This window comes from Etheostoma cragini, chromosome 10 (genome assembly GCF_013103735.1).
Source record: "Etheostoma cragini isolate CJK2018 chromosome 10, CSU_Ecrag_1.0, whole genome shotgun sequence".
Classification (NCBI taxonomy): Eukaryota; Metazoa; Chordata; class Actinopteri; order Perciformes; family Percidae; genus Etheostoma; species Etheostoma cragini.
In genome coordinates, this window is record NC_048416.1 from 6,148,525 (window position 1) to 6,148,734 (window position 210).

Genomic DNA, 210 nt, shown 5'->3' on the forward strand with positions numbered 1-210 from the left:
TTGTGAGCCTTATGTTTGTATTTGTATCTGTTTTAACAGCTCTCAAAAAGGATGACAAAGGTTCCATCAAGGAAATAAACTTTTCAGATTCTTCTGGTGACAGCCCAGTGGAATCTTCCTCTGATATGTCTGATTCTGTTGTGGGGGGTGTGCGGTGAGGACCCAAACGCAGAGAGACGGAGGCAGGCGGGAGCAGGTACACAACGCTTT